Genomic DNA, 364 nt, shown 5'->3' with positions numbered 1-364 from the left:
GGGAGCCGAGCACCCGCCTTCGGTGGGTGCCGACCGCTCTCAAGGATCACAGTTTTGGGGCGCGGAGGGGTAACCCCGCGCACACGGCCTCCCTCTTGTCAGAACGTGACCAAACCCCACGCGGCGGCGGCGACGGTCGCGCTTTCCCCGGGCCGCCGGCGCTGCCCGAACGTCCGCTCCAAACGCCTCCGGAGACGCGGCCCCCCGCGCCCCCCGGCCTCTTTCCTAGGAAAGATGGTTTTCTCCCTGCCCCCCCGCCCCCGACACCATCCCCAGCGTTACTTTTCAGGTCAACTCTTTTTTTTTTTTTTTAGACAAAACCTAAAAGCCTGGATTTTTTTCACAGAGAGATTTCCCACCCCCT

Source organism: Rhea americana, unplaced genomic scaffold (genome assembly GCF_003343005.1).
Source record: "Rhea americana isolate MKP2758 unplaced genomic scaffold, rheAme1 scaffold_35, whole genome shotgun sequence".
NCBI lineage: Eukaryota > Metazoa > Chordata > Aves > Rheiformes > Rheidae > Rhea > Rhea americana.
This window is presented reverse-complemented; position numbering follows the sequence as displayed.